Source organism: Alosa alosa, chromosome 8, assembly GCF_017589495.1.
Source record: "Alosa alosa isolate M-15738 ecotype Scorff River chromosome 8, AALO_Geno_1.1, whole genome shotgun sequence".
NCBI lineage: Eukaryota > Metazoa > Chordata > Actinopteri > Clupeiformes > Clupeidae > Alosa > Alosa alosa.
The window spans coordinates 6,937,886-6,954,304 of NC_063196.1; positions in this window are offsets into that span (position 1 = coordinate 6,937,886).

Genomic DNA, 16,419 nt, shown 5'->3' on the forward strand with positions numbered 1-16,419 from the left:
GTTATGTCATTAAATACGATAAACAGTGATTCTGGAACAGATCTGCGTCTTCCTTATCCCGTTAATAAACATATTACAGTATGCAACCATATTCTGTCCGTTCGAAAAAAAAAGTTGCACTAACTGTTCTAGTTTGTTACAAGCAGCATGGGCCGTCAGGCAGGTAGTTAAAGGAGAATTCCGGTGTGATATTGACCTAAAGTGTATTGAAACATGATACCGAGTGTGAACGGATGTCTCATAGCCCATCTCGCCTTGTCCCCTGCACTTCAAAATCTGGCGCTAGTTAGCCGATGCTACCAACAGCTTTTTCAATAGTGGTGCTTCGGCATCGGGCTAGCCATGCAAATAAATCACTGTTTTACACCCATTTACGAGGCTCAATGTATCTCCACACTTCATTGGTAGACTTCCGAGGGCCCTGACATTTAAAACGAGACATTGAGAACTTTGAAAAAGCACTGGTAGTTTACTTACAAGACCAGACAGTATCTTCACGAAGTTTAGCGTTTGCAGCCATCTTGAATTTAGTCACGATAAGTCGAGCAATGAGTAAGAATGAACAGGTATGATAAGGGATCAGATTCCAAAAATAATTCAGTGGAAATGCATGGATTCCAGTTTCTTCCAGTAGCAGCAACTGGAATCCATGGATTTCCACTGAATTATTTTTGGAATCTGATCCCTTATCATACCATAATTCCTCCCTCATGGTTCAGATGAATGAAACAGGCATAGGGGACAAAATAAACATACAAAGGATACAGTTTAAGATAACATGCATAGTTTAACCTATGTAAATGTCCAACAACTTCGTTATTTTACAACATTCTAAATCAGGGGCATTAGGCTAGCCTAGGCTTTGGCCTGCCACCGAGGGCGGCACAAGTGTTTGCAAAAAAAAAGTCAGAGTATTTTTTTTTTAGCTTTCATTTGCGCTAATCAGTTTTCTATCGCTCATCAAGTCAATCATACAGTACATCACTGTAGGCTACAGGTAGGCTCAGGTAGGTCTCACACACACACAAGAAGTATAGGGGAAGGAGGAGGGGTGGCTGGGGGATCACTGTCTCCTTGGAGTGGGGAATATCGCACAAACGCAATTAGTAGCACATTAGTTAAATGTCAGATATGCTAGCCTATGCTGTCAATTCGCGGGACATCTGACATGGAAATATGTAAAATGCGTGATTTTTGTGCAAACAAGTAGCCTAATGATCGTTTAAATTTTAGAATCCTTATTAATGCTAAAATGTTACATTAATGTGTCCCTCTCCCTCAAAATGTTACATTAATGAGTCCCCAAAATACATTTTTGGCTTTTTCTCTGTCAAGAAGGCACTGACTTCAATGATGACTCCACATTTTTACTACATAAATGACCCAATTTAAATACACATTCATCTTCCCACCGGTGAAATGCTCCTTTAAGTGCCTAAAAGATCCCTGTCTGACAGATCACATTATTGGAGTTAGATGTCCTTCCTATTTGCCTTTGAGTCCCAGCCTTTTTCTGTAGGGACATGCCTCTTGCCTCACGTTTGGAGTGAACACTTTCAAAACAATTAATTGTGCTCAACCAATTCACAGACCACATCTGTGCCAGACCAAGGTCGTTGTTATTGTTTTAAGTTTTTATTTAATTTTTATTTAATTAGTTGAACACAATAATATATTATGTTTCTCTATAGTTATATTATATTCATTATACAGTTAAGAACACAATTATTCATACCCCTGGCAAATATTGATTTACATGTAATGTTGATTTTCTCTGTTTGTTCTGACTGAAAAGGACACTGCTACATGGCTAAAGGTTGTAATACAATGGGATAGAAACATGGGTAACACTTTACTAGACGGGTGAGTTCATAACACATTCATAGCAGCTGTCATAAACAGCACATAAAACATTCATGACTGTTTCATGAGACATGACTCATCATTCATACCAAACCTTTCATGAATGTGGAAGACAGAATGACGACAACTTGTCAAAATGAAAGTCCATCAATCGCAAAGCAGCATTGCCGTTTTTGTTCCAACCCTCTTACCTGACCATGTCACATCTGAGTCAATGGGCTAGTCCAGTGTCAAAAAGACAGAACATGGTCAAGCAAATAATTTTTGTTTCTTAAAAATGTATTTGTTTTATGATGTAACCTTTGCAGATAATTTCTCATCTTTTGCTACTGGGAATGCCCAACCAGTCCAGGTTACACAAATACAAGTCAGCTGAATGTAGGCTAGTTTACCTCCCAGTGTTAAACTCAGTGATTACAAATACTTCACAACTTGTATAGTAAAGTGACATTCGATGTAGACTTCATAAGATATTCATGAAATATTTACAAAAATGGCAATGCTGCTTTGCAATTGATGGACTTTTATTTTGACAAATTGACGTCGTTCTGTCTTCCACATTCATGAAAGGTTCAAAGCCCACCGACTCACAAAGCTGGCAAAGAGCTTGACTTGATCTTCACTCGGAACTGCAGCACAGACACCCTCATGGTGACGCCTCTCCATCTTTCTGACCACTTCTTCATCCAGTTCAACGTCAGCCTGTCAGAACAGCCTCCGGCTCCTCAGCCGATGGTCACATTCGCGCCGCAACATCCGAACCTGTCTCCAACGCACTTCTCCTCTGTGGTTGCCTCCGGTCACCTCCACTCAACACCTTCTCCTCTCTGGAGGTTAATGAAGCCACCGACTCGCTCTGCTCCACACTGACCTCGTGTCTAGGCGAGCTGTGCCCTCTTACCACAAGGCCAGCTCGATCCAAACATTCTCATCCATGGCTAAATGATACCCTCCGATCGCAGAGCGCACCAAACTCAGAGCCGCTGAGAGGAAATGGCACAAATCCAAACTAGCTGACAACCTCAAAAAACTACCAGACACTCCTGACCTCCTTCTCAGCCAGCATCACTGCTGCTAAGACTGCTTTCTACCATGACAAAATCAACAGCTACAGACACTTTCAAAAACTTTTCTCAACCTTCAAATCGCTACTCAACCCTCAGCTGCCTCCTCCTCCATCCAGCCTTACTGCAGATACCCTCGCCTCATTTTTTTACAAACAAAGTGGCGGCAATCAGCAGTCAATTTCTACATGCCCACTCAACGCATCTGACTCAGATACCGCACTCCTACAACCTCTAGGGACTGCTGGAACATCTTTTTTTTCAGCATTCACGCCTCTCTCGAGAGTGAAGTGTCCAGACTCCTGACATGCAGCCGTCCTACCACATGCTCGCTGGACCCTATACCCACGAGCCTACTTCAGTCCATCAGCCCGACCATCGCTCCAGCTATCACACATGTGATCAATGCCTCGCTAACCTCTGGCACATTTCCAACAGCGTTCAAAATGGCCCGGTAACACCGTTATTTAAGAAAGCTTCTCTCAACCCTGCTCAAGTCGAGAACTACCGCCCTGTCCCACTACTTGCCCTGTCTGTAACAGAAGCCTTAAAGAAGCCAGGCGACCGCCGGTCATCAGTACTCATTCTGCTTGACTTATCGGCTGCCTTTGACACGGTTAATCACCGTATCCTTCTCTCTATACTACCGCTGACATGGGAATCTCCGGTTCTGCTCTCTCCTGGTTTGAATCCTACCTCACAGGGACTTTCGTTTAACGTATCATGGCTTGGTCAGCTATCCGCACCTCACCATCTCACCACAGGGGTCCCCAGGGCTCAGTGCTGGGCCCCTCCTCTTTGCTATCTACACCACCTCCTTGGGACAGATTATCCGTTCGCACGGCTTCTCATACCACTGCTATGCAGGCGACACACAGCTCTATCTGTCCTTTCCACCTGACGACCCCTGGTTTCAGCACGGATCTCGGATTGCCTTTCAGACATAGCTACATGGATGAAGGCACACCACCTCCAGCTGAACCTCTCAAAGACTGAACTGCTGGTCATCCCAGCTAAACCTACCATACACCCACGACATCAACATCAAATTTGACTCCCTGTCTGTTTTACCCGACCAGGACTGCAAGAAATCTAGGAGTTGTTCTTGACAACCAACTAAACTTCTCAGATCATGTTGCCTCAGTCGCCCGGTCATGCCGTTTAGCACTCTACAACATAACGGAAAATCAGGACTTACTTGACTCAAGATGCTACCCAACTTCTGGTTCAGGCAATAGTCATCTCACGACTCGACTACTGCAATGCCCTCCTGACAGGTCTCCCAGCCTGCGCAGTGAAACCACTTCAGATGATCCAGAACGCGGCGGCGCGCCTGGTCTACAACCAACCCAAAAGGGCACATGTTACCCCGCTGCTCATCCAGCTACACTGGCTACCTATGACGCTTGCCTACAAAGTAGTCTCCGGTTCTGCTCCCACCTACTTGAATGCCCTCTTACAGACTTACACTACCTCCAGACCGCTGCGGCTCCTCTGACGAACGACGTCTAGCTCTACCCACCGGTGCACGCTCAAGGCAATCCAAACTTTTCTCATCTGTTGTTCCTCGTTGGTGGAACACACTTCCAGTTCCTACAAGGGCAGGGACATCCTTTTCCACTTTCAAAAAACTCCTGAAGACCCAGCTCTTTAGAGAACATCTACTCTCATAGCAACACTTACAACAAGTCTTACTGATCCTAGCACTCACCAGCCGTTTTAAACTGACAAGTAACTGTTAAAAACAGCACTCACCGACGCACTTATTCTTACTGTACTCTAATGTTCTTTTAAACTGTCCTAAAATTGTGAGAATTGTTCTAAAACTTACTGTTTACCATGTTGTTAGTCGCTTTGGTTAAAAAGCGTCAGCCAAATGTAATGTAATGTAATGTAATGTAATGGTATGAATGTTGAGTCATGTCTCATGAAACAGTCATGAATGCTTTATGTGCAGTTTATGACGGCTGCTATGAATGTGTTATGAACTCACCCGTCAAGTAAAGTGTTACCGAAACGTGGAATAAAAAAGAAGCATTTTCATCTTTTTTAATGTCCAAAATTATTCGGTAACACTTTACTTGCCAGTATCGACATTCAACTTGTTATGACAAAAACGAATGTCACGTAATAACAGAAGCGTTATGTCATAAACGTTTATGACACATTTATGACAGTGTCATGTCACTCTTATGTCGACACTGTCAAGTAAAGTGTAACCAATTATTCATACCCTTTTTAAATAATCAGTGGAAACATCTTTATGTGCATTCATAGCTCTCAAAATGGTTCTTATAATACCTACCAAGCCAAGATGAAAATGCTTCTTTTTCTGATTCCATATTTCCACCACATTGTCTTGCAACCTTTTTGCATGTGCGATTGTCATTTTCAGTCAGAACACATGCTGTATTGATAAAGAGAACATCAACATTAAATCAATATTTGCCAGAGGTATGAATAATTTTGTTGTTCACTGTATATACACATTATATGAATTCCCAGTTCTTTATTGCAATCTGACCTTGTGCTTCTTTTTCTGGCAGCCATTGTGGCAGATGCAGTTTTGGTCTGTTGGTGTGTTTCTGCTGAACAAAGTCATCAATGGTCTCAGCTTCTACCTCACCTGCTGAAGCCCTACAACCTACGGCCTCATCTGAGATGCCATCATACCGATGGCCATGGATTATTTAATCTCTTCCCTAGTGAGGCAGGGCACACACTTCCCCAGTAGTTGTTCACCATTCGGGTATCAACACTGATAATGGTGTGTGTGGCGTATCAGGAATGACTGGCATGGTTGAACCGCAGATGTGATAGCTACTCACTGTAGAAATTATGGAAGATTTCTCCTTCTGTCTATGATTCATCTTCACCTGTGCTGTGCACAGAAAAAAAGGCCACACAAAGGTTCATTATTTGATTTCTTAAAGTTGGAAATAAGCTAAGTGTCACCCTTGTGAACCTTGTTGTTCCTCGGTGCATATTAAAATGTAATCCTCTGATACTTATGCTCATCTCCATTTGACCTGCTCATGAAAGTGCAGATTAGAGGGCTTTGTGTGGAAACAGCTTTTGTGATCACTCGAGCCTCTTTGATATGCACGTGGAGCTCTCACTGTCGACACCCACTGTTTGCCATGGAGGCCCAATGAGTCCTGAGGAAGGCTGCAGCTAAACATAACATTTACCTCTTTTAATTATAGATTTTACTTTTTTTCTGTTCTGTTATATTATTGCATAGTAATTCATGTGATTGCATTGACATCACATAGTCTTAGTGTTATAGTTTTGTGACCTTGAGGGATTGGCCTCTAACTAGGTGTGCACTCTGTTGATCACAAGGTGGACATTACTTGATCAGATAACCACTCTCACACGTCTATCATGTCCATGCTGACCACCAGCATCCCTATCTTGCATAACCAACATTTTACCCTCAGAGAAAAAATTATGAAAGATATCAACAAAAGCTATAACATCACACATCAGTCCAACGTGAAGCAACAAAACAAACCAAAAACAATTACTTTTGGTTGTTTTTTTATTTTGAAGTCTGAGCTACTATTCTGGGGATGAAAGGTAACTTTGTTGTGGCTTTGACCAGAGATACCAATTACAGAGCTGTGTTTTATCCTTTAATGTGCTGTTTCCACTGTTTCCTCCTGGTAACCTTGTGAGGGTTGAACTGAATGGGGTTGTTACGGACAGATACCATAAACCACAGAGTGGCTGCTGGCTGTCTCGCTAGCACATTTTGTTATATATCTTTTTATTTCTTTATTTTTAAGGGATGGGTTTGCAGTGATGGGTGTCCAGACCTGTGCTATAAAAAGGACCCCCCCACCTCCCCAAAAAAGATGAGGCACAGCAGAGATGACTCAATCTCTCCAGCTCAGTCCTCCATCAGAGCTGTTAAGTGGGAAGGTGATTGGGAGGCAGACAGTGCCAGGTGAACTCCCTTCCATCCGTCACTACATTTGTTCCCCTCAGCACTGGACTTCTGTGAAGGTTCTGCAACTGCTTTTTAGAAGTTTGACAGTTGGAACTAGAACATGGAACTGGCATAGCCTACTGTAAATCTCAAATGCTACTTGCTCATATGCAAAAGATCAAAATCCTAAACTTTCCTGTAACAGAAACGAGGCATGAATATTTACAACATGTACTTAACATAACCTAGCGCATGTTCTATGAATGTGCACAGCCAAAACTCAAACAGTTCTGTAGGTTTTGTGAAGAAAGACGCAATGACAGAGATATATGTCAGTTCACCTACAAAAAAAGAACATTCCCTTATGGATGGCACTCTGAACAGGAGTCATTTAAACAATTTCTACTGCATACTGCAGTAAGCCCATGAGCAACGTGATGCAATGCAATACATGCCTGATCAAGATGCCGAGGCTATTGAGATGGAGGAGCACTGTACAGCTCCCTTGACCTTCAGATAATCAGCATCTATAAGACTGACCTGTCCAATATGCTGTATATAGATTGAGGGCTGCGGTCGTGGTGTAGGTTTAAGAGCTTGCGGTTGGTTTCTCCTTCATTACCTCACCTGGTCTCTCTCTGCTGTGCGGTAGAACTGTTGGGGATTTTATATGTGGAGGAGGAGACCATATGGAGTGTAGTAGTGAAATAGTCCCATTCCTGTAAGAATTCTGAAAGGATCTATAATCTGGACAGAAATCTATTTGGAACTGTGTGGCTGGAACATCAGGTAGAGACTTTTAGGTCAATACAGATTCATACATATATATGAATGGAGTGGGTCCAGTGTGTTGAAATGAACCATCTCAACACTGAGAATAACTGGAATATAACATTTTATAAAGGTAAGGTCCAAGTGTCCACTGGGACCTGAGTTTTAATCCGACCTGCGGTCATTTCCTGATTCCACCCTACTTTCCTGTCACTCTGAACTGTCCTAACTGAATTTAGGCAAAACGCCCTAAAATATACTTTAAACATGTATAAAGGACACCTTACTGGGCAAGACACAAACTTTCATATGCTGTCTAACTGGCTAACATAACACAAGTTGTACATATACACAAGTTGTACATTTACAACATACAGTATACATGTGTGTGAAAGAGAGAGAGAGAGAGAGAGACATTTCAACTCATCTTGGGGGGTGTCTGCCTCACAATGTCGTTGCCATAGTTCCCCGGGACCAAAGGTAAGACCAACACAGTTTAATACTCTCACCACCTAAATAGTTTATTTAACAGAGAAATTCCTGGAAAATGACTGAAGCCACAATAAAGCATAATGACCCTAACCACTAAGAAAATTGGTTTTCAGCAAATGCCATTGAGCTGCATTAAATTTTCAGTCATTTTCTTTCTTACTATTGGATATATTTTTAATGTACACAGGACACAACAGACTATTTCAATTCTAGATAGGCTGATAATGAGCAGACAGTTAACGTCTTTACAAATTACAGGCTCATGGATCACAAAATCCCAGTGATCCCTTTGTCCACAACAAAACATGAGCACAGCAGATTTTGTATTTGTTTTCAGTATGCTTTGACAACAATGTCCTTGTTGAACACCTCTCTCCCAGCAGTGCATTGATTGCTAAAGCTTGTATCTTAGGAAGTAGACATATCTGTCTTGAAAGACATGTCTCAGAAAGAAGAAACCGCTGTCTGTTTTGAAGAAAGTAGAAACCGCTGTCTGTTTTGAAAGATTTGTCCTCCCACAGTGGGCTATCCTTTTATCCTTATATATATATATATATATATACACAATCTATTATATATATATATATATATATATACACACACACAATCTATTTTGCAATTTAAGTGTAAAATGTGTGTGTGGTGTGTGTGGGCCCCACACTGATATTTTCTTGTTGTTGTTAGATTAATGTTCCTTTTCCTTGACCTCTGTGTGATTATCTCGGAGATCATTGGTAGCTGACACTTGCTCTGCCAACGTCTGCATCAATTTATCTGTGTCGCTCTGAAGGACAGACTCGAACTTCCTGGCCTGGGGTGTGTGTGTGTGTGTGTGTGTGGGGGTTGTTTGAATTGGAATGAATCCGCAGAGGTGGTGGTACCTTTGCTATATGTGAAAAGTTAGGCTTGATTGTTCCTACATGCCCCCCGCCCTGCCTGGCAGAGTCACTCTACTGTCACTTGAGTTATGATTATGATTGCCTTTTCATCCTCAGGCTGCAGAGGGAGAGGGAGGGAGAGAGAGAGAAAGCGATGGAGGGAGTACAGAGAGAGAGAGGGAAAGAGAGAGAGAGGGAAATATGGTACTGTTTGGTCCCTAGTTGCAGTCTTGATAATATTACAAATGCACATGGGAAGATAATGCCAACACTTTATGCCATCAACTTTGTCTCTAAATCAGCTGGGGTATGTTGAGGGCAAATCGAAGAGTTTAATAGAATTCACAACTCAAAATATGAGTACAGTGTCATTTTGAGGATATTTACTGTGACACTAAATAATTAGCTGGCAATAAACAAATAAAGATCTTTGGAAGCATGCCCTCTAAATCAAAGAGGTTTATATGAAGGCCTTATGAAATGTAACAGGTATGGTAACGGCACAATGTGAATCGCTGACACGGGCGTTTTGTGGTAATTGAAAATAACTTTATATTCCCATAAAAAGTTTGATGATTGCTTTTTAAGACTCCTTCTTGCCTGACTCCGATCCCTCAAGCGTCAAATTAGGCTGTTAGACTTGTTAAGCAGAATTGGAAATCTTATTTGTCTTCTGTTTGAGGGTGAAGAGCTGTTTGTCATGACATCCCTGGAAGATACATCAAAAAAGTTTTGTTGTGAATGAGAGAGCAAACACCACTTCAGTTCTGAGTGTTGGCCTGCTTTATCTATATTATAAGCAATAACATTGTAAAAGCTTGTTGTATGCAAAGAGTCTTTGAGAGACATAAATAATTATTGTAGAAGTTTGTTTATAATGAGAGCTGTTTGGTGTAGTCATCGAGCATGACTCAGACTTGATTGCCTTGAATAGGAAAATGATTCCAGTCACAGAAAAATGAATCTGCACTGTCCGTCATGGCATTATTTCAAATTTTGGTTTACATAAAGTATTGGGAACACCCTCTTTAGATGTCATATTGACAATGTAATTTACTCTTAAGGGTGTTTAAGGTATGCCTGGATGTTGCACATAATTCTTCATGACTGTGCATATGATCACCTACACACAAACAAACACACACACACACTCATACATATGACTAGACACACACACAGAGACAAACACACAGATGTGTGATACTGTGGCGGTCCCTTTCTTTCTTTAATTACAGGACACACACACACACACAGAGACACACACAATACTTTTGAGATTCCTTTCTTTATTTATTTATTGGACAACTGGTGGGTCACGGAACCGTTCTGGGGCACGTTTCCCAAAACCGTAATTGTTAACTAAGTTAGCAACTTTATTGGATGCAATGCAATTTCCCATTGCCAACCAACTAAATGGTTTTGGGAAACGCACCCCTGGGTGGGTTGCGGAGCTTGTGGTTAAAAAAATAATAATAAAAAAATTGACTTTTAAAATGCTACCCTATCGGATATGTTGGACCTTTATTATGATAGACTTTATTTGTATGCCAGTCGTTGCCATGTACATACACAATGGTAGATGCACAGGTAATATTAGACTTAATTTTAGTGGTAAATATGGCGAAACACAAGTAGCCTATATGACCCCCAATATTTGAAATATGGTTCACTTATATTGAGGACAAAAAGGGACAGAAGCCTCAGTGTGTGGTGTGCAGTGAACTGCTGGCACATGAGAGCATCATGAAACCATCAAAACTAAAACGCCACATGGAAACAAAACGCCCTACCCTCAACAGTTGAAAACTCTGCGACTGTGTCTAACATCAGCGTGTTACATTACAGGCATTTTGTGTGTCTTACCTCATAGCTCACCGTAGTTGCCTTGAAAGCTAAAAAATATGGGCTGCGCCTTAATGACCATGGGAAATTTAGGGTCCCAAGGCCAGATCAGTAAAGAAACACTGCTGTAGAAGTCCTTTTCTGTTTTTAATTACTGGATGTAGTGTACCTGAGCTGTACAGGTCCCTCTGGATTACCCTAAGTTCCACTGCCTTCGTTAAAGGTAGGTCAGAAATAGCCTCCACCATCTCCTGGGGCTCACTAACCATGTGCTGAAGCCTCACTTCGCCAACTCGAGTGCAGACGTGAAGAGAATACAGCGACACAATCATATGCAAATGTACTGAGCAAACCTGGGACTACTTCATAACCTTGCCGCTGCAAAAAAAGTGCAAAAACTCTGGGATTGTATGTCCCAATTAACAGTGTTTGACTTATAATGCACCATGGATAGCTGATTGTCAGTAAAAAGCACAGCCATATTATCATCATTAGAGTAATTACAGTTGTGTGGAGCTATAGTCCCGAGGCACAAAGCTTTCCCCTCCCCCACCACAGTCCTGATGGCGCTGAGACTCAGTACCAATGATGACTCACTGTTCCCCTGCTTTTTTCTTTATCAAAGGAGTGTTTGTGTACCAATCATTTTTTCCATCGCCTCTCGCTGATGAAATGACACTGCCACTGTGTGTAAGAAATGCACAGTTGGAGAAACGCGCAGCAAGCAGCATGTGCTTATGTGTCTGTATGTCTGCATTGGTGTTTGGAAGTGTGTAGAGTGTGTGTCAGTGTATGTTTGTGTAACCTACATGGATAGCCAACTTGCCCATTGTGATGTACCAATAGTTCTCTGGTGACCCCTACACGGGGCACAAGACAGGTTCAAACAATCAAACAATAATAATAAACAACTGCTAACTGTTACTTCAAATTAGAGACGGACGTCGGAACGGATAACTAACGATACGGAAAGATAGAAGAAGAATATTAATCAAAACAAGAATAATATTTACCAAACAGAAATCAAACACATTCTTTTGACCGAAAAGCTTCAATCCTGGTGAGTCGCTAACCCCAAATAATTATTTATTATGTAGGTTGCCAAGTCACTTAACAAAGACAACATTATTATCCTGATAACTGTTACAGATAAACCACTTCTTGAACAAAGACCTCGTTGGACCATCGTAACAGATGGAAATGTATTAATCACTGGAATCCTGGTGAGCTAGTATTTTTTTAATGTTTATCTTGTAATCGATTTTTTCTATGTTGTGCTAACCTAAGCTAAGTCACCTACACTGGAGACTAATTACCCTAAATACGCCCTAATGTATTTTTCGTGAGTGAGGGGTCGTGTGTGTGTGTGTGTGTGTGTGTGTGTGTGTGTGTGTGTGTGTGCTCAGAGTGCCAATGCATGTGTTTTCTGCATGCCTGCATGAAATGCGGTTTAGCAAGCTTCATTATATCTTTAATACTTTCCAACATTAATGCATGAATAACCATCACAGGTTTTCATTAAATTGTGTGTTTGGCTGCCTGACAAGTCTACAATGATATCTCTTCCCCTCATCTCTTAACCTGAATTTGTTATGATTAATGTGAATTGCTGGAGATAATTGCATTTTCATAGAGTGCGATGAGTTGTGAAGGTCTTTGACAAATTGTGGCCATTCATTTCAGCCACAGTGTATATTGCAGGACCCAGGCAAGAGCCAATATTGCAGTGGTAGTGGCAAGGACACAAGTTTAAAATTAGTTTCTAATAGAATTACTTTCAGTGCCAGTGCAGACTCAACCAAACTGCGTCTATGGATTCAGGCTTTCTTTGAGAACTTTTTGGCAACACTTTATAAAGTGTCAGTGTTTCAAAGAGATACACTGTAAATCCTCCTGACTGAATGATTATCATCATGTTGTTGTTGTTGTTACTAATCTATGTAGCTATAACCACAAATCAAGATAGTGTATTGCGTACTGTATGTCATACCTTCATATAGTGAAATTTAGAGTAGATTACAAAATTCTTCTTTTTGTCTTTAAAGCTTTAAATGGACAAGTTCCCCAATACCTAAGTGAGCTTGTACACTTTCACTGCTATGATATGCTATTAATGGCTTTTAAATGAATTGTGGAATGTAATTATATAGGCTATATTGTACATATTATTTTAGTTTTATTTTCCTGTTGTGCTTTTTTTGTGTTTTTATTCATTTTGTCTTCTATTATCTATGGATTTTTTTTTTGAGCACTTAAATTGTGCTATATAAATGAACTTGACTATGACTATACCAAGAACTACAATGTTGAAAGCATCTGTGAAAAGAAGACCTCTCCTTATCATGTCTCTGTACTCCTTGACCTCTAAACATGGTACATTGCCCTCCAAGGCCATACATAAAGGATACTTAGGGCCCTATCTTGGCGATCTGAAATGCATGGTTAGTGTCGAAAAGCTTATTTTGGGGTATGTCCAGTCCACATTCAGGGTTATTTTGTTATCGAACGTCAGGCGCATTGTTCAAAAGGGTTGTTCTTCTGTTTCTTAATCAGTCATGGGTGTGTTTTGGGGTGTAGCATCCTTTAAACCAATGAGAGTGACATCTGTCATTCCCTTTAACAGTAAGCAGCGCAACTTTTAACAGCACATCTGTATTTTGCCAGTCAGCGGTGCTTTTAAAGGAATCTGCTTGCAAGCGAGACTGTGCGTCTTCAGCTGTGCTTTACATGCGCCTTTTACTATGGACAATTTTTTTTCTTGTCAGTGGCACCCATAACATGTAAGGGTCGTCCAAGTGCCCACGGGGACCCATTTACAAGTCTAAAGTCAAGGTTCAAGTCTGACCTGCAGTCGTTTCCCGTTCCCACATCTCTCTCTCCCTCCTGCTTCTCGTCACTCTTCACTGTCCATCCAAATAAAGGCAAAAAGACCAAAAAATATACTTAAAAAACTAGATGTACCGCAGAGCGCTACAAAATATGACCGCCGCCCAGTCTGGCACATTTTTATAAGTCACACTTGGCAAATTGTGTTCATTTCCTCCTTTGTTCCTGCTTAGCTTCAGTAATTCAGCAAAGTCAGGGTATCTGCTGGTCTGCCTGCTGGCTAAAAACAAAAGGTGAAAGGCATATATGATTCTAACTGTCTCACTGAATTGCATTATGCACACTCAATTCTCACTGGTATCTGCTAGACAACAAGTACCAAAACATGATTAGTTCATAGATTTCACATGTAAAATACATTTTATATAACCCCACCCCCATCTTGACTGTTCATAATTTTGAGAAATTGTTGAATTGTGTGCATTTGTGCGTGTACCGTGTTTATGTGTGTGTGTGTGTGTTAGAGTGTGGCTACCCGACCCGAGCCCGACGTGTCCGGTCGGGTTCGGACAAATATTTAGAAATTGTAATCGGGTTCATCTGATTCTGTAGACAATTTGTTGTGTGTTCCGTTTAATGGGCTAAAAAGACAGGCTATCCACAAACGTGAACGTTTAATCACTAGCATGGGAATAACTGAGGCATCATCTGCGTCGGGCTCGGGTCGGGTTCGGACATAAAAATGAAAATGCCTCTTGGGTTCGGGTCGGGTTCGGACGCAACTCTGTCGGACGCGGGCCGGGTTCGGACAGAAATTTGCGGCCCGATCCGCACTCTAGTGTGAGTGTGTGTGTGTGTGTGTATGCGTGCGTGCATGTGCTTGTGGATGTGCCTGTGTGTGTGCATGTGCATGCATGCGTACATCTACTGTATGTGTATGTGGCATACGTATGATTACTGTGAATGTATGTGTGTGAATATCTGTTTATGCACATGTGTGCATATGGAATTGGTTAACATGACCCCTGGAGGCAAACATACGCAAAAAATTGGTCATCCTAGGCCCTACGGTTCTCAAGATATTCACAGAAAACTCTGTTGGTGTACGGTCACTAAATGTACACATAAATTATTTTATTGTATGGCCCCCCATGAACGAAAGTTCACGAAACTTGCCATGCATTCGGAGGGTGTCATAATGATCCTACACTTTCAATTTCGTGCAGTTTTGACCATGTCAGCCAGAGATATTGTGATTAAAACACCTAATCTTTTGCTTTTTCATTTTTAACTAGGTGGCGCTATACATGAAATAAGTGGAAATGGGATGGATTGACATGGGCCCTTAAGTCCAACATACAAAAAAAATCTGACTAAACCTATATGACCGCCGCTTCGCTGCGCGGTGTTCATAATAACCTGGGTGACTGACTTGCTCCTTCACATTTGGTGGTCGTGGTTACATAATCCCTCTAGGTGTGCACATGAGTCGCACGTTAAAAAAGATTTGAGTGTTCACGTGCACTGGAGAAGGTGGTCAGGCCGATGAATAGAGAACCTGCTGGGGGAAGTGATCACTGGGGGAGTTGAACTGCTGTCCTGTCGGGTTGACCTGAGCCTGAAGACGGAATAGCTTGGAGAAGCTCCTTGTTGCTGACCTGAGCTTTATGGGGAGCTTTTGCCAAGCCTTAAAGGGAAACTTGGCAGGATTAGCTATATTTCCCCCTCTGCTGAAGAAATTGTGCATTATGCTATTTCAAACTGTGGAAAAAGGTAACGATAAAGCACATGGATTTGTTTACAAGCTAGCAAAACGGTTAGCATAAGTTCGGCAGACAATGTGGATGTTAAAAGGTAAGAAACACGATTTAAAAGTTTCTTGTTTCTCACTTCTCTTTCCGGGACGTATAGTCTCAATGTTGCAAGGTTGGTTTTCCGCCTGGGGATGTTAGGGGCAGCGGGGAAAGTCACCATTTTCACCGGAACAGGTAATTTAACCATCCAAATTATTTCTAAACAGGTTTATTACGTTGAAATAGTTGCCAAGGTCCCCTTTAAGAGAGCAGCAGTGACTGATGTCATTCTAGAGAAATTCAGTGGTGGACCAGCCCGTGGCCTTGGGAAAGGGCCTGTGGTCAGAGGCCCAGGTATCTGCTGGGATTGCAGAAGGCTGAGTGGACACCTGGCAGGCAGTCTAGGGGGCTGGGTGAAGAAGTGTCAGAGGTGGCCTGTGTGCTGTGAACAGTGCATTGTTGGGCCTAGAAAGGCTGATTTTAGAATGAAGACTGGCAGTCACCCACGGGATTCACATGTTTCATTGCTCTGATTGGTTAAATCTATCCAATTGCGCGCAGAGGCATTTTTCATCCCCGAATCGGTTGAAACAAACTTCATAATCAAATATAAATGACTTATTACCAGGTTCAGATTCTGATAGGAATTCAAGTCTGGCTATACCAGGCTAGTTCCAGGACACTGTTTTAATAGAATGAGCTTTGGCCCATGTGTTTTTGTCAAGCTGTTAGCTGTGTCTGCAGGTGGGTTAATTGGTTAGTTGAACCACACCCACATGGTGCTCTCTAAAAGGGCCAGTGTTTTGGAGTGGGGTTAGACTTATTGACATGCGCAAGTTGTTGTGTTGTGTCCATTTGAAAACTGCTTAATACATTAAAAAAGAGATTTCTGCCAAAACATATCCTGACAGTTTTTATCTTAAAGGGACACCAGGCAACGTTTTCGTGTTAATTAC